Genomic DNA, 18300 nt, shown 5'->3' with positions numbered 1-18300 from the left:
TTAGTCCATTTAAATGTACCTGCTCAGAGGTAGGCTCTGGTTAGAGAAAGGAGCCCAAGAAAATAACTACTAGATTCAGAGGGGACCATTTCATGCTCAACTATATGACTTCTCTCTTGACTTTCCAGTTTCTCTAACTTCCACCTTCCAAAGGGACAAAAATGTCCACTTAATGGGAACGTAGGAACATATACATCATTACAATTTTGATTAAGCTTTTACTTCTAATACATTAAAGTTTTCATCAGAGTTATAATGTTAACATTGTCATAATAATATTTTATGTCTAGTGCTCTGACATCACCTAAACACATTTCTACACAGTACATCATTTGAGTCTCAATAATGTCGGGAGGTAGTTAAAGCAGGCACAATTATCTATATTTTACATGTAGAAATGTGAAGTGTCAGATTTTCAGATGTTGTGACTTTTCATCTCCAAGGACACGTATCTCTAAAATGAGAGGCTATGTGTTAGAGTTTTAGCATCTTTCCTGTATACCTTGCTCCAGTATTATTGACTTCAGAAATTTTTAAGCAAAAAATTTTAAATTACTTTTTTCAGATATACACCCCCTCCTCATTTAAAAAATGAAATTCTCTTTGACCAGTTGGTAATCAAGTTCACTTTGTGGCACTAACCAGGAAAAAAGACTGAAAGAAAAAGAATAGCAAAATGTTACCCTCCTTAACCGAATTGATTTAAGACATAACAAGGGAAATGGAAAAAATTGGACTATCCTGACAGATAACTTTGTTTGCCAAACTACAGGCAGATCAGGATTTAAGAAGCTTAGTCTTAAACTCCTGGAAAATAAGAGAATAATTCCAACTGGAAATTTAAAAAAAAAAAATGACTTTCAAAAGTAGGACACCACAGATCAGTGAGATGGTACAAAGACAAAAGTTAATAAAAAGACTGTAATTAATCCAACTCTAGGTACGCTTACCAACATATCTACAACCCATTTATATGTGTTGGTAAATACTGTTATTGTCAAGGGTACAGAAACATATATGCCCTCAACGCTTTCAAATGGTTTCTTCCAGCTTATGGCTATTAAAACCCACTGAAATCCATGGGGCTACAATATAAACACAGATATATAAACATGCATGCATTAAATGTCTTCAACAGTGACCAAAATGTTAAATCGATTTTATGAGAAGTTGGTTTTCCAGCCACTGAGTGGCTGTAAATGTTAAGTGTTTTTACAGGTTGTTGCTTTCCCAGCTGCTGAGCTGCTTAAATGTTATCACATGCACACACACACACACACACTCGAACACACACACACACACACACACACACACACACACACGCTTTTCCAGCTGTTAAGCTTCTCTGTACATTTTTTATGAAGTTTTTCCTCATTCTTTTACTTGCTAAATCTATTTATATTTTACTCACAAAAGCAAGTGCAAAATTGTCTTGGCATCATCCAACTTTTATTTTTATTGTATTTTTTTTAACTACAAATAAAAATTCCATCCCTGTTTCAGCGCTTTCCAGAAAGTAGGGGCTCTAGTTATAATGAATCCAAGATGAACATTACGAGTTCATCTCAGAATTTAGATACCACAAAAGCACTCTCCTTGTGGTACGTTCAGTGGAAACACTGTTCTTGCGGTGTTTCCATTGGAAATATTGTACTTGTGGTATTTTTCAATGGAAAAACTATTACTGTGGCATTACTGAGTGCTGCAGGAAATGCTGGCTGGAGTCTTGCAATGAATGGCCAAGGGAAAGACAGAGATGCTGACCAAGAGAGTCAAATTAAGGTAGCAACAGATAGAAGCAAGGTGTTAAAAGGGGATGATGATGATATTTTATTTCAGAACCCCAAATTAAGTCCCTGTGGTATTATATATATGAGGACAAGAGGACAATCTTTTAAAATTAGGGGTAGTTTTATATTTTAAAAAAACACCCTAAGATAAAATGGGGGTTAGATGAGACTCATACATGATAGTGCAATAAAAATAACAAAAGAGAACAGATAGTGAAATAATGAGCCATTGGAGAGAAGAGGTTGTGTTTTATGGTTCTATCCTCTTATCTGAGCACAAGCTCTAGAAATAAGTGCTGGGGGGGGCGGGGAGACAATAAGCAAGAGGTAGACGTTCAATGAAAAAAGACAGAAGGGAGGATTTTCTGAAGGATTTTCCCGATCAGGTTTGGAGCTGGCCACTGGGCTGGAGTAAAGCAGCTTAAAGTCATTACCTAGCTCCCAAGGCTTTTCTGGGTCTGGCGTGGGCTTAGAGCTTTACTTTATTGCCTAGCACTCCCCGGCAGGATTCTCTGCTTCTGTTGGGCAGAATTTTCGTCATTTCTCACTTTAGCCTGGCTTCTTTTCACATTTGGTTTCCTGCCTGATAGTCCTCCTTCCTGGGATACCCTTCACTGATAGAAATTTCTCCCGGGCTTTAAGCCAAGATCAACCAACATCCAGCTCATCAGACGAGTCCTTTCTGCCTCTACCAGCCTTCAGGGATAAACCACTTTTTGAAACATTGACTCGGAGGTATTTCTCTACATTTCAGCCTTTAATGGTGTTTTGATGTTTTGTGCCTTATCAGCAATGTTAAGGGTAAGCACCATGCCTTTTATTTCTTTGTGTCCCATGTTACCTACCATGGTTTTCAGCACCGAGTCATTGCTTATGAATTAGTGGCTGCAAACATGAATGTGATCTCTGAATCCTCATTGAATGATCATATTAGTCATGGTAGCACTAGCTGCTATAACAGATATACTCCTGAAATGCAGAGCCTGACCTAGTAGCAGCTTATTATTCTTTTCACACTTCTATGTGGGTGTCTCTGGTGGAGTGGCCCTTCTCTAGGTTGTGAATCAGGGACCCAAGCTCCTTCTACCTTGTGGACCATAAGGTCTTCAATATATGGCTTTCAAGGTTGTCCAGGGAGTGGTCTCTATTCCCGGCAGCTGGAAGAGGGAAAAGAGTGAAGGGCTATGTGTGCAAGGTGTCTATAGAATTGACCTGAAAGGGGCATCCAAGACTCCTACTCATATTTTATTTATTGGAGCTTCATCATGTGGTATTATTAGCTGAATTTTACCCCCCACTTCAAATTCATATGCTGAAGTCTTAACCCCCTGTATCTCGTGTATATGGAGATACTTTTCTTTAAAGAAGCAATTCAGTTAAAATGAGGTCATCAGGGTGGGTTCTAATCCAGTATGACTGGTATCCTTATAAGGAGAGGAAATTTACACATGGACCCATATAGAGTGAAGACCACATGATGACACACAGAGAGAAGCCCAAAGACAGGCCTCAGAAGAAACCAACCCTGCTGACTTCTTGGTCTTGGACTTCTAGCCTCCAGAATTGTGAGAAAAGAAAATTCTGTTATTTAAGCCATCTGGTTTGCAGTACTCAGTTATGACAACCTTAGTAAATTAATACACATGACCACACCTGTTTGCAGGGCATGTTGGAAAATGTAGTCCAGTGGTTTAAGGAAGAAAAGGTAATCGGTTTTGTTGAACACAGAGCAGTTTCTGCCACAGTACTAGAACTTGATGGGATGCTAGGGAGCATCTGCTTCAATTCTCTTTTCTTTTTTAAAAGTCAAGGTAAAGTCCACCAAGTAAACTGAATTGCTCAAGAATCCTCTAGATATTTAATGACTCCCTTCACTAACTACTTCATTGTCATCTATTTAATTAGATCTAAAAATTTGCTGATCACTATTTGCCACCGACATTCCACAACATCTACTAACACCTAATAAATGCCACCCTAGACCAGCAATGTAATTTACTGGGGTAGTACAAAATAAAAAATGTTAAAAAAATTTTTAAGTACTTACTTATTAGAAAGAGAGAGAGAGAGAGAGAGAGAAGAGACAGAGGCAGAGACAGAAAAAAATTAGAAAGGAGAGCCTGGGTGGCTTAGTCAGTTAAGCATCCAACTCTTGACTTCAGCTTAGGTCGTGATCTCAGGATTGTGAGATTGAGCCCTGTGTCTAGCTCGATGCTGCATGGAGCCTGCTTGGGATTCTCTCTCTCCTTCTCACTCTGCCCCTACTACTGCCTGCTTTGACCTCCATCCATGCACTCTCTCAAAATTCTTTTCTTTAATTTAAGAAAAAATTTAACAAAAATTTAAGAAAAAATTACTAAGAATTTAAGGCAGGTGGCTCTACCAAAGCAAGCAGAATCCTTCTAACTGTGATCTTTGTGACTGCTTTAGGTTGAGCACCCATGAAGCTGGCCCTGGGGCAATCCACAGTGTCAAGGATACACTCTATCCAAATACTAAGGGTATTTGTGGCCTGAAGTGTTAGAAAGCAGGGAGAAATCTTTAGAGCTAGGACCCCCCCCCCCCACACACACACACACACTCCATGTTAAATATGATGATGTGTATCCTAAAACATTGATTTGTAAAAGCAGATCTGCTTTCCGTTGCCAAGCTGTTTCTGTTAGAATCTTAGGGAGGAGGTCATGTTGTTTTTATTTTTTTAGTCTGTAGAGATTCAGATGAAATTTATGAGGGTTGAGGCACAGGTAAGATACATTTTCAAATGCCTGCCATGTGATTCAGTTGCCCATCTAAGTTTGGGCACCACAGGTTACAATTTGAAATCTTATGAATCTGTCAATTTGAATCTACTCAATATCCTCAATTTGTCATCCTCCACTTCCCTGGTTTAAGGGAGGATTTTATTTCTAGAAGATATTTCTTTAGATGAGGTTTGAGAATGTTAGTAAAGGCCAGGCCAGAAAAGAAAGGTCTAATAACCATTCTACAAAATTAATTATTTAGGATCTACTTCAGCTGACCTTAACTTCCTTCAGAGATTATCTCCTATGATTTTTATCCAGGAATTATCGTCTTGTTGTTCTATCTGCACTTTGCTCCATCAAAACTATTCTCAGGGAAGAATCTAACAAGTATGTTTATATTAAAACATAAAAAGCACATACAAATTAATGTATCAACTCCTTGCAAAATCTTTTCATTTCAAATGATAAAGAGATTTAGGTCAAAGTAATGAATCTCTAATTGTGGAATTTCAGGCATTGATGAAATTTTAATAGGTCAGTAATAACCAGGGGTATATATCATAGGGTTTTTCATTTGTCCATTCATTGATTCCTTTATATTTTCAAGGTGTATTTCATAAAAGTTATTTCATCGTTAAGTAATCCTTACATTTAAGTAAGAAAATGATATTTTTAAGGCAAATATATATGTTAGAAGATTATTAAAAGAAGATATGAAAAGTCTTATAAATATATGAGAGAGAATGCTAGGAAGACCCAGGGGAAGGAATAATCAATTCTGTCTAAAGCCGGCAAAAAAGGAATATCAGTTAGGTGTGGTTTGAACTGAATCCCAGGGCAACAAGTAGACCTTGGATAGGACAGGAATGTCTGCCATTTGCTTAGCATATTTGGGGAAATGACTAGTTTAGTGGTTAAGGGTATGGGCTCTAGAGTCAGATTATTGGATTTTGAATCCCAACTTGATCACCAGCCGTATCACTTTGGACAACGTATGTAACATTTCTGCCCCTTATTTCTTCAATTATGAAATGAAGATTAAAAATAAATAGGCCCTGCTACATGGATTTTATGAGCGGATTAATGGGTCATTGTAGGCAAAGCACATACAGTAGTGCTTGTAACATTAGTACTGAACCTCATTATGCCTCTGCTTATTCTTGGTGAGATGAGGAGAACAGTACAAGCCTCTGGGACTGACCTGAGGACCCATCTGAAGATTACATGCAAAACATTCAGCCAGGGAACTTCAACTACTGTTGTGGACTCCACAAACATCGTTCTTTCGTTGCCTCAAAATACATTAATGCAGATCAACTCTGTATAGATTGCCTTTACCTATACATTGATTAATTTAACTTCATACAGATGAAGATTTGAGTGGTAGATTTATAAGTGAGCATAGAGCATATATTTAGTGGTTTCAAATTTTATAATTAGTTATTTTGTTTTTCCTTTACATGACTAGAATCATACCAAACAATTCAAATTAGGGTGTGTGAATCAGCATGCTATGATTAAAATGCATGTAAATATTTCCTCTCTAATTAACATCCTTTGCAGTTTTTAGCTGAATGATATACTGACGCTTAAAAATGTGATTAACTGCTCTGAGTGAACAGGTGCAAAAAAGTCTACAGTTCTCTTTACTATGCCTTTCTCCGAATTACTTTAACATTATTACTTATGTTCCACTTCACCTAAAATACATTTTTAGGTGGCTTAGAGAGATACATAAAAGAAAACAAAAGCAAAAATAAAATACAAAAGAAAGAGTAGATGAAGGGAAAATAAAAATGGCAAAGCAAGAAAAAGTCAGAGGTTCCATAAATATGTCAAATTTATACAATAAATTTCCAAGTAAGTTAGTCACTCAAAGTATAATATGACTAGAGGTGGACCACAAAGATTGGTTCTGAGCATCCCAGTAAATAGACTATAAAGGGAGAAATGATCAGGTTTGACATTCATAGGGCTTATTAGATAAAACCTAGTATGCCCCCCAAAATCACATTTTTAAAAAAATTTATTCATTTTTTAGAGAGAGAGAGTGTGTGCACACGTGAGTGGGGGGAGGGGCAGAGGGCAAGAATCTTCAAGAAGACTCCCTGCTGAACGCAGAGCCCTGTGCTGGGCTCCATCCAATGACCCTGAGATCATGACCTGACCCAAAATCAAGATTCAGATGCTCAACCCACAGAGCCACCCAGGCGCCTCTCAAAAAAACACTTTTAACCAGTCTTTTAACATCTTACCATTCCTTGAACTCCTTTTGTGCATGCATCTTTTGAACTTATTTTTAGCTATCTTTATCCATTAGCAAACCATAAGATCCACTAAGAGGACTTAGCGTATTAATTTCTGTATAACAATGTACCTCAAACATGATAGAACTTTCATAAAATGTTTGCACAATGAGTCATTAATGATACCTTAAGACGTATGTCAAAAGAAAGAAGCTTGTTTGAGTGAAATTCCCACTTTCAAAGTAAACTGGGTGGGACAGCAGGAACACTGGTAAACTGTGTTGGGAGAGATGCAAGTTATATGTGGATCTCCCTGTGTGTCTAGAAATAATTACTATGGTGATTTATTATCATAAATCCTTCATATAACAGGATAAGAGTGGCAGTGTTGAAGATAATGGCTTGCCAAGAAAGGAGAAATTATTGAATTCAAATTCCACATTCCGAATATCAATTAACATCTAAATCTCAATAGAATAATAACCTGACTTGACTGAGCAAATGGTCTTCATTTTTTTAAAAACCAGTAATTATATATTTTATAAGTTCTCTACTAACACAAGGATCTTTAAGTGTATTTCCAACAATGTATAGAATTCCCTAGCATTTATTATTGTATCCAAAGTTTAGAACTACCTAGTAAAACTGCTGCATTTATAATATTGTAGACAGTATTATTTTGGTCTTTAATTCCCGAACTCTATGTAATGGTTATCAGAGTTGGAGTTACTTTGAGTACTTCATCCAATCTCCTTTTCATTCATCTATCTGCATTCAGAAAGCACTTACTGTGTGCTGACAGTGTGCCAGGCACTGTGGGTGACAAAGAGACATGGTGCCATCATCAATCAAGGAGCTTGTGGTCAAGGAGGACAAAAGGACACTGGTGAATGCATAGTTATAAGGGCCATGGAGTGGTGCGAGGTACACTGGGAACTAAAGGGAGTAAGAGGAGAAGATTTAACTTCTTGGATTGATCTGGGGAAATACAATGGATGAGGTGGCATTGGATCTGGTCTTAAAGACTATGAAAAGTCTGGATTCTTTTTGAAGAGTACATGTGAACAAAAATGTGGAGGTAAGAAAATGCAAAATTATTGGGAGGATGGAATTTAGGCTAAAGGATCTTAAACTCAAATGAAGAAATTGGGACTTTACCGTGCAGACAGTTGGCAGAGGGAAGGTGGAAAGGAAGAGAGGAGGACATAAAAATCTTGATGGAGAACAAAACCAACATCAATGTAACATGTGAGAATTAACCAGTGGAGGTATCCAGGAAGCTACGTATTCCATCAGTATCTTTAAATATATTCAGCAGAACAATGCCAACCAGAGGTTGAAGCACATTGTCCATAATAGGCAAAGCACTGAGACGGAAAGTAGATTAGTGTTTGCCAAGAGTGTGTGTGGTGGGGAGGGGGGTGAGGGGAACAGGGAGTGATTGCTAATGGGTATGGGGTTTCCTTTTGTGGTGATGAGAATGTTCTGGCATTATATTGTGCAGATGGTAGCACAACTTTGTCAATATACTAAACACCTCTAAATTGTATGTTTTGAAATGATGAATTTTATGGTATGTGAATTACAGCTCAATTCAAAAAATAATTTTAAGGAAGCCATATATCCACTTTTATTTTTTTAAGATTGTTTATTTACTCATTCATGAGAGAAGCAGAGACATAGGCAGAGGGAGAAGCAGGCTCTTCGCAGGGAGCCTGATGTGGGTCTCAATCCCTGACCCAGGGATCACGCCCTGAGCCAAAGGCAGATGCTCAAATGCTGAGACACCCAGGCATCCCTATCCACCACTATTTTGAAATAGTTCCAACTTAACTTTTTGTATGTATGTAGATTTTTAAAAATTATTTATTTATTTATTCATGAGACATAGGGAGAGGGGCAGAGATATAGATAGAGGGAGAAGCAGGCTCCCTGTGGGGAGCCCGATGTGGGACTCAATTCCAGGACTCCAGGATCATGACCTGAGTCAAAGGCAGATACTCAACCACTGAGCCACCCAGGCACCCCTGCAGATATTGTTTGTTCATCAGTCCTTCCTGTTTTTGCACTACATTTTGCTTCCATATCTCTGACCCTATCCTATATTGTGTGTCCTCTTCAGATTAATCATCCTGTGATTGATCACAGCTTGGACAGTGGCCTGGCTTCAGCTCACCACTGCAGATCTTGTTGACTCAGTGTGAATGATGAGATCTCTGTCCTGACAGGCATGACACTGCCACATGAAGCTCTCCTTAACCTGGCTCCAAGCATCTCAGGCTTAAGCTAGGATGCAGCAGGGGTAAGAATGGAAGATGGGAGGGAAAGGAAAGAAGATCCTGGGTAAAAATGGACAGGAAGTGATTCCAGACTGTATTTCTGGCAGAAAGTCAGAGCAGCAAAAGCGAAATCATATTTTGAGTACCAACTGGCACCGCTTATCATCCAGTTCCTTGGAATTTCTCCTGAAAGGTTATGTATTACGATAAAGTACTTTGCGTGGTACCTGGCATATAGTAAATGTTAGATAAGTTGCAATGATTTTTGCTAGGATTCTGTGTTTGTGTTTTGTTTTTACTTCTTCCCAGGAGACTCTTGATTCCAAGATACTTCATTAATCATTATCATTATCATCTATGAGAGGTAGAAATTAGTATCCTCATTTTACAAATAAACTACCGAAAGATGAGCAACGTTAAATGACTTGCCTTAGGTCATAGTTAATAATAAGTTACTGTGTCTTGGACTGTGATTTTGTACAAAGAACAAAGACTGTTAGCCAGAAGCTGAGAGATCATGGACAATGATAGAACCTAGGAAAGCAAAATGGAGAAGAGAATTTTGAGGTAGACATGCAAGCAATGAGAATGCCAGGGAAAGCAAGGTGAACTGAGGAAATCTCTGCAGAAATGAGATGGATAGGAACAAGAGCAAAACCTAGCTTTGGGGACTTGAAACTACAAGACTGAGCCCACAGACTAGCCCAGCAAGTAGCGCAGGTCACCTTCTCCGGATGCCAGTGCTAGAGCTTGGATGGGGGAGGCTGAGAAACTCCTGGAACCTAAGCAATAACGAACAGTGGGGTAGCATAGGGCAAATCCCACAGCAACAGTGTTTCTGGAAGTGTGTTTTTTACCTGTTGCCATTGGACATTGTCTAGACATTGTCATGATGAGGTATGAAGAAGCAGAAAGGCTGTTTGGAATCAAGCTCATCTATCTGTAGGGTGAGGACTCTTCATACACTGAGCTATTGACCTTCACAGAAGAATAGCCTGAAGGCAATGGAGGGTTACCTTAACCCCGTTGCTCGCCAAACAACCACCCACTCTCTTGTCCTTAAAACCAATCTTCCCTTGTGATAAATCTCGGTGTCACATACTCCTTTGATGATTATCATTTATTATATAATCTTATGGATTATCTTTTTATATATCTGTACTATCTACCCAACTTGGCTATCAACTCTTGCCAAGATAGATGTTGACATTATTATTTTCTGAGTTTCTTATGGCTACTGCTTACAACATTGTACCCATTTATCAAATATTTGATTGATTGAATGCTTGCATCAAACACAGAAATGACTCTCCGACATGGGCCAGGTTGGAGCCGATGTGTCAAAATTGGACTCCCTGGGAAGCAGATTTCGATGGAAGTCAGGGGTTAGGATGTTTATTAAGTTTTACCCCTGGGATCTATACCAATAGAGGGAGGAGAGAAGGCAGACTGGATGGAGGGAGAGTGGACTCCCCAAAACAGTCTTTTGGATCCCATAGGACCTCTGGAGCTCTGGTGACCCTCTGGAGTTCTCTCAAGTTGGCTTGATATGGACAGGCCCATACATTTCCTCATCAGTCAGTTACTGGATATGGTCCACCTAGGAATGGATTTGGGGTAAGGAAGCTATTTGTAACCGAGGCAATCCTTGAAGGGCTAATGGCTTATGGTCATCAGCTGACAAAACCCTCAGCAGCTGACAAACAACCAGAGTTTCAATGAAGGAGGACTTTTGGGTGGTGCAGCCCAGTGCCCACTCACACAAAGTATCTCCAAGTAGATGGAAGTTTGTGCTTCAAAGGTGGGAGCCCATCCCCCATCCTCCATCCCCCTTCCCCTCCTCCGGTGGCCTGTCTCCTGCTTTTCAGTAGCCCTACCCCCCGGTCCCTCACGATATGGTTTTTACTTATGCAGATTTAATAAAAACTTGACCGGTTTAAAACAATAATAATAATGAAAGTGAGAGTTATCCATATCCCCTACTTTGGACAACCTTTCTGAGTCCAAAGACAAGGATATCAGTGCCCACAGCTATATTCATTATTTCCTGGTGGAGTTCAGTTAAATTGAATTTGTTATGGCAGCTTGAGAATTTGCTGTCAGCAACTAGAAAAGAACCAGTCTTTAAACAGTAGAGCACTGCTTGTGCGGTGGCGTTAGGACACTTTTGTAGTAAGCCCCCAAGATGCTGCACAGTCTAAAGAAATACGGACAAAAATGGCATCACCCCCAATTGTGATTTTTTTGCTTTCTTCTTCTATGAGAGCTTTAACAGAGTTCGGGACTAAAAACCCTATAATCCAAGACCCGGGAGAGGGAGAGAGAGGGTCTGCTAGGACCCTTTGCTGGGTTCTCTGGAGGAATCCCCTTCTGCCCAGATGTGACTGGCTTATGTGAAGCCAAAAGTGCTGAGACTTCGCAGTAAAAGCTAATGAAAGGAAACACAGGGTTCCCAGGGCAGGTGCTTGGCACTTCTCCAGGAATAGGTAAAAGGGAAGCGGCAGATGTTCAAGGGAAGGGAGCAAACAGCAGGGACAGAGCGTCCCTCCCTCCCTGGTGGGGATGAGCAGAGCACACCTGCTGCTGTGCGGGCTCCCGCTGCCAAGCAGAGCGGCACAGCTGTGAGACCCTGCTTCTGGCTGCTTCGCCTGTCTTCAGGGATGGAGCCCCTCCCAAGCAAGGAGAGTTCAACTGGGTTCTTTGGCAGCCGAAGTCTACACGGACCCTGCAGGGAGCGGTGGAGAAAAGTGAGTTTGACGTGCTTGGAAATATTTAGATCTGGGATGTAAACTGCAAGGAAAATATTTACTCTGTTTGTTTTAATACCACAGAGGTTTGGATCCAGGGAATCTTCAGAGATGTACAAAAGGCTCCTGCCAAGGCACCAATTTAACAATTTGGTCAGTGACAAAGGGCATCCTGTTTAACTAGTCTGAATTTAAATAGCATGTTTCCAATCAATGTATTAACATGTCTGTCCCGCCTGTTTACAAAGCTGTTTCCTTTAACCCATGAATTTGGGGGTTTGGTTTTTGAATTTGGACGGAATTAAAACACTTTCCTTTGGTAGGAAGTAAGCAAGCAGGTCCAAAATAGCTGAAGGGGGCCAGAGCCTGAGCATCAGCTGTCACAGCAAACTTCCCATAAAAACACGGCCAGATCGACAGATCTACGTGTATCCCCATGCTCGTGGCCCTCGGTGGAAAACCTCTCACATCTAGTTGTCTGGGGCTTGGATATACTGCAGAGTGCTAAAGCACTAGCTAATCCTCTTCTTGGTCTGTGAGTTCTAACCAGGAATTATGACGAAAGGGAAGCCTTTGTGAAGGTGATCCGAAAGTTGCAGATTTTGTCTTTGTCCTTTATGGAGACCTCCTCCATTGGGCCAGAGCATTCAGGACCATGCTGACTTCCCTCTAACTTTCTGTTCATGTGGGCCTACAGCAGAGTGGGAAATACTGCAAAGGGAAGTGTGAAGAAGAACATGTCTGTTGTGTGCACAATACATATGTGTGCACATCTGGGGGAGAAACATAAAAGAAACAAGATTGGCATCAGAGTGCTCCCCACAAGACTGTTAGAGATTGACTGGGACATCTTTCTGCCATCAGATAGCATACCAGGCAGAGAAAATTTTAATCACTTTTCAAATTTCAGAAAGGTAGATTTTGTGATTTATTATAGTTTCCTATTCTGTTATCTACTTGATCCCCCCCCCCCCCACATACACACTTTGGAATTTATCTTTGTTTTTTTGTGGGGTTTTTTTTGTTTGTTTCTTTGGCAATTTTTCTTTGAATTAAACCCCGTTTGCTTTACTGCCAAGCCAATTCCTCCTGTATAATCAACGTGGAGAATGAACAGCTGCTTCTCAATCATTGGCCACTGTTGTATTCCTAGGCTCCTTTAACAGCTGTGAGACAGAATTCCTATTCAGAATTTTATGACCGTCAACTAAGCAGAGAGACTATTCTCCTCTCTCTCTGGTGATGGAGATTTTGTGCTCCTCTTCCTTTTTAGAACTCTGACCCTTTCTCCATCCTTCCTGACTGTTGTTCCACGTATGTGGGATTTCAACTGCATCTGATGTCTGCTGATGAAACTTTAAGTACTAAAGATCCCCTGGACAGTTTCTCCCCGAGTCAAAAAAGAAAGTTCCCCCACTTCTCCAAACCACTTCACAATTAAGTAGAGAAAGTGTTATAATTCCCAAGTGGTTATTCTGACATAACCACTGTTTGCACTTTTCTTGTTCGTTGCCTATTAGTCATAGGAACCACTACAATGGGAAAGATTCAAACATGTAAAAATTTATATTGACTAATGGGCTAATTTGCATGAGAGCTATTAGAGAAATAAAGGCTCATTTGATACATAGCAGCTTAGAACAAAGAGGGATCTGAAGTTTTGCCTCGCTGATTCCTTTCATTTTGGAGAAAAAAACCCGAGCTAGACTGGTGAAACAATTTTTTTGAGTCTGATAACTAGTCTCTGGTGTAGCTTAGAGCTCAATTCTCCATTTTAGCAGCTTTCTTGCTCTTTAACTAACGGTCATCTGAAATCAGGAAAAGAAACGTTGGAAAGTGACCTAGAAATGCTCCATGTTGTCATTCTGTGGGCCAGAATAATAATTCTCTTTCTAGAGATCTCTTTCTAGATCCCACTAAAATTCATCTGGTAGAGATTTATCCATTAACTATAATACTTTGTTCACCTCTAAAGTTCAAATCTTTCTGGGAGGTATCCACAAATAAAAGCTGTTTAGGCTCTAGGACTTAGTATGCATGAACAATCTGAGAATAGGTTTGGGTAGGGTGATGGAAAGAGATGTGTGAGGAATTTTTTTCAATGTCCTTTAATTCAAACTTAATAATGTAATGTTAGTGACTGTGCATGAGTTTACTATCGGTGCTGTAGCAAATTACCACCAACTTAGTGCCTTAAATTATACAAAGGGATTAGTTTATAATTCTGTAGGTTAGCAGTCTAAAGTGGGTTTCACTGGGCTAACATCAAGATTTTGTCAGGGCTGTGATCCCTTCTAGAAGCTCTAGGGAAGAATCCATTTCTTTGATTTTTCCCAGATTCTAGAGGCCACCCCTATCCCTTGGTTTGTATCCCTTCTTCCATCCATTTTCAAAACCAGTAACTGGGAGTCACGTTCTAACATGGCATCATTCTGACTGCTTCTTCTCCCCTCTCTTCCACATACAAGGACTCTTGTGATTATATTGGGCCCACCTATGTAATCCAGGATCATCTCCCTGTTTAAGATCAGCTGACAAGTGACCCAAATTCCATCTGCAACCTTAATTTGCCTCTGTCATGTATTCTAACAGATTCAACAGTTCCAGGGATTAGGAAGTAGATGTATTTGCAGGGAATCATCCCTGTTGGAACATGTTTCCAAGTGACTAGTCAGGGACCCAGGCTTCTTCCATTTTCTAGGTCTGCCCTCTCATAGGGTTTCATGGTCTTCTCCATTCAGTTAACAAGTGGGGAAAGAGTGAGAGGCTCTTGTGTGTGCCATTTTATGAGTCAGGCCTGGAAATGGTGAACATTATTTCCACCCATAGTCCTTTGGCAATCCTCCATTATGTGTCTATACTGAGGCTACATTTTTCAACTTCTATTGTTCTTATCTATGTGACTGAGAAAGAAAGGAAATGTATTTGATGACAAGCTAGCCAAACTCTGCCCATCTAACTGTAGTCACCAAACATTCATTTCACCTTCCCACTACACTGTGGAAGACATTTGCCTTTTCTGAAGGAAGAAGATCCAAGGTACTCATTGCATCAAGCTCAAAGTCCAAATCCTTCCATGATGTTCAGACCTCTGAATCAGAACTGAAGGAGGTTCCTTGAACTTATGAACTATCTTACTCACACACTCAATATCCAGCAGTGATTATACACACACACACACACACACACACACACACACACACACACCATATTTGAAACTCTTGTTTGGGAAAAACACACACACACAAACCAAAAACAATGAGAAATGTGTAACTATTACCAGTCCACAGCAATTTTTACATACTTCTAGATACAGATTATGAAGGGCCTACTCATTGGGTAGGGAAAATTCATTTAGTCCTGAATCATGCTCTCTAGAACCTCACTTCTCTATTGTTCTTGATGGCTCCTGCCTCAGGCCTTTGGGAGCTCTTTTGTCATCCACTATCCCTCATGGCCTGAATGAAGTAGGTATTGGAGACTGTACTTGGCCCGGTGAAAGTCAGGGGGCCCAGCACTAATCTTAAAGATCAAGAAGTCAGTCTTTTTAGTCCAGAATCACAGTATCCTTTGTGATACTATTTTATGCAAAATTATTGTGTCCTTTAACCTTTTATTTCTAGACCATTCCAACTGATAGTAACCACATTTGAAGTTTCTTCATAGCTATTTCCTTTAGTCTGATTTCATTTGTTTCCTCTTCCACCTTGTTCCAAGTCAGTTTCAGCCTCCTCCAAGCCATGGGAAAGAATATGTTTGAAGGTCATACCCTTGATCTGATCTTCATCTATGGTTGTATCTATGTGTTTCCCAAGAATCTTGCTGTACTTTTGTCATTCAGAGCCTTCTTCAATTTGTCTCTATTACCTGGCGTATAGAAGCATATTTTTCAGCCTAAAAGTTTCTGATATCTGCATACTTTATCCACCTTGATTTCTGTTTCAAAAGAAGCTAGTTTTTATCTGTTCTCAATGATTTCTTGTTTTAAATTGCTAAGAGTAGCCAGTAGTAGGAAATGGACACTGTTAATTCTCATTCTTATCAATCTTTTGTATAAGAACTACAGGCTTAATAGTTACATGAAATCTAGTCTGCCTTTCTAGTTACTGTAGTTCTACCATTTGTTTTGATAATGGAAACAAATGGAATACCATGGAATACTATAAACTGGACCTCCACTTTTCCACCTTCACCTATTGGTTTCTTTTTTGCTGACTGACCAGTAAGCCAATGCCATGAATTTCAGGTGTATGCCATGTGAGCACCCCACTTCAAAAGACTGATTTAAAAATTAGTTCAGGTAATATTAGATACTGTAACTAACAAACCTTGTAATCTCAGAATGTTAGCACTATGATGATTTATTTCTAGCTCATATCATGGCCCTGTGTAGTGGCTAATTGTGGTCAGGCAGCTTGACATGTGGTCACTTAAGGCCTCAAGTTCCTTCCATTATAATTCTACCTTATTATAGATTCTTAGATCCTTGTCATTTCAGGAATACATGGGAAAAGAGAGCAAGGATCATTTGTGGGATTTTATTATGAACTGAGCTGGAAAATGGTTACTATAACTTTTGCCCACATTCTATTGGCCAGAATTAAGTCATATGGCCCCATCTGACTGCAAAGGATGATAGGAAATAATATATTCTTGTTGTGTGTTTCCAATGGGGAAAGGTAATGGATTTTGGTGCATATATACAGTCTTTATCACACCAAGAACACAGATTTGAGTCCATGAGTACACCAAAAGTCAGCTGAACTATGTTCAGTAGCATTGCTTAGGGCTTTAACTATTATTGACAGTTATTGAACATTTAGCAGCAAAAGCACTGTTGAGAGCATGACATTGATGTGCAAATAATTTAAAAATCTTGAGGTTTTTAAAGTATCCTAGATAAGAAGTTAATCATTTATACAAGTAAATTATTGAGCACTCAGCAAATACCAGACATTGTGTTAGGTGCCAGGCAAATGGAGATCAAAGAATAAATTCTTGTCCTCAAAAAGCTCTCCAGTATTCTGGATGAGACAAGCACATACACGTGTACTTAAAATACTATTTTTTTTCTATAATAAGATTATAAATGTGCTATAGGGTCACAGAAAAAGGAACTGTTATGTCCTGATCTTATAAAAAAGTAAACAGGGACAGTGAGGAAACAGCCAGGAATTATTAAGAATATCTTGTTTGGGTTTCTTGCTTTGCCATATAAATGTCCTATCTTATTAAATAAGGAAGACTCTGAGTAGTAGGTTATCAAAATGGTAAACATGCCTCACCGAAGAAATAAAAAACAAAGGTGTTAAAAAAAGTCTGTGGTTTTTCTAGTTCATTGTTTTGAAGAGAGATTCTGAAATCTCAAAATCTAGAGTAATGTTCAAACTAAGAAAATTAGCAAAACCTTTTGGTGGTTGCCACTGTTGACGTTGAAGAGGAACTGGAATGAATAAGTGAATGGTCCAAAGTTTGTTTTTGAGATGCCTGCAATATGGCACTTGGGCAACCTCCCATGATGCTAGGTCCCTGTTGGGTCTGACGAAGGCAGATATTCATTAAGCCCTTCACCACCGGTGGTTGGAACCCATCCACTTCATGCGAGTAGACAACCACAAGCATTTCATTCTGTATATCAGTACCAGAAGCTAGAAGCATGGAATGCACACACTATGCTTTGAACCTCATAATTGTTCCTTGTAATAATAAATTTTACATTTGAACCTGTGAGTTATCAAGGAAAAAGAAACACAAAGCCACTTTGGTTAAAGGATAGACTTAAAATAACAGGAATTATGGAGATGGAAAAATACCACTTTTCTTTGTTGGCCCAAGGATTTATGTTTGGGGAAAAAATGATTCAGAGGTGATGGCCTTTCTTGGATATTAACAAAGTGTAGAGCAGTTTGCATCCCTGACAATGGATGGTGTGTAAATTCTGGGAGGGGGAAGTTGGGGGACACAGAGGCAGGAAAAAAAAGAATTGAACTCAGGCAGCTTGGTATTTATAAAAGGGAAATTCTGGACTCTTCTTGTAAGGAAAATTTATTATGAAAGTCTCTTCAGTTTTTACTAGAGAGTGAGAACAATTGTGCTTTAAACTAGAATATGAATACGGCTGAAAGTGATATATCCATACAAACAACAGTTTTTTCCCAGCCAACTTATTAGACTCAACTCATGCTTATCAGATTCTGAGCCTTATACAAATGAGCTCCAGATGGGAGAAACAGTCAAATATTTAAACATTAGAGATCTCATGACAAAAGAATAAAGAAAAAAAATATTCCCCCACCCCCAAATTTCCAAAGGGGAGAAATTAAAAGGAAAAAGTCAACAACTGGAGCTTCAATACATATTTAAAATTTCATATGTAAAAAAATTATTTTACACTGAGAGACAAATTACAGATGACCACAACAGTTGAATCAAACAGAGAAAGGAGTTGGGCTCTTCTCTTAATGTTGCATGCAAATTTATAAGAAAATAAT

General features: G+C 39.3%; 1 long non-coding RNA gene across 5 annotated transcripts in view; it reads left to right on the top strand.

The window, feature by feature from the left end:
* Positions 1-18300, top strand: part of LOC112653026 (uncharacterized) — an 87048-nt gene that overhangs the window by 29754 nt on the left and 38994 nt on the right. For 4 of the 5 annotated variants that reach the window (XR_004818451.2, XR_004818455.2, XR_004818458.2 and 1 more), the window contains exon 3: positions 8906-9085. The exons of the other annotated variant lie outside the window; for it this stretch is intronic. This is a non-coding gene — a long non-coding RNA (uncharacterized LOC112653026). The remainder of the gene's footprint in view (positions 1-8905; positions 9086-18300) is intronic. 5 annotated transcript variants of the gene reach the window in all.

Source organism: Canis lupus, chromosome 9 (genome assembly GCF_003254725.2).
Source record: "Canis lupus dingo isolate Sandy chromosome 9, ASM325472v2, whole genome shotgun sequence".
NCBI lineage: Eukaryota > Metazoa > Chordata > Mammalia > Carnivora > Canidae > Canis > Canis lupus.
Note: the sequence above shows the minus strand (reverse complement) of the source record. Positions and strands in the feature narration are given on the sequence as shown.